The sequence below is a fragment of the Seriola lalandi genome, unplaced genomic scaffold (assembly GCF_002814215.2).
Source record: "Seriola lalandi dorsalis isolate HSWRI2012SDOR001 ecotype SW California unplaced genomic scaffold, Sedor1 jcf7180002054987, whole genome shotgun sequence".
Classification (NCBI taxonomy): Eukaryota; Metazoa; Chordata; class Actinopteri; order Carangiformes; family Carangidae; genus Seriola; species Seriola lalandi.
The window spans coordinates 102,293-102,601 of NW_019525536.1; the positions used below are offsets into that span (position 1 = coordinate 102,293).

At 38.8% G+C, this 309-nt stretch overlaps 1 protein-coding gene across 14 annotated transcripts in view; it reads left to right on the forward strand.

The window, feature by feature from the left end:
• Positions 1-309, forward strand: part of LOC111647379 (protein NLRC3-like) — a 99,936-nt gene that overhangs the window by 88,867 nt on the left and 10,760 nt on the right. The gene's annotated exons all lie outside the window — the stretch shown is intronic.

The window sequence follows — 309 nt, forward strand, 5'->3', positions numbered from 1 at the left end:
AGCATCTTCCAAAGTTTTCCATTAAATCTTCTGTAATTTGTGATGAAAACAGTTTGTGTTCAGTTTAATTTGTGTTTAGTTTTGTTTCCTGAGCTGATCTGCAGGACAGAGACCAGGACCAAGAAAGACCTTTATCCTGGATCAGGACTGGATCTTTAAAGTCTGATCCAGTTCAGTCATGAATCAAAGTGTTGTCGTCAGTTTTTAGTCCAACAGGTCTGATCAGATATTGATTGTGTATTGACAGACTGTTCTGAGGTCAGCAGCAGCTGATGAATCAGTGTTGACATGAAGAGGTGTATGAATGTT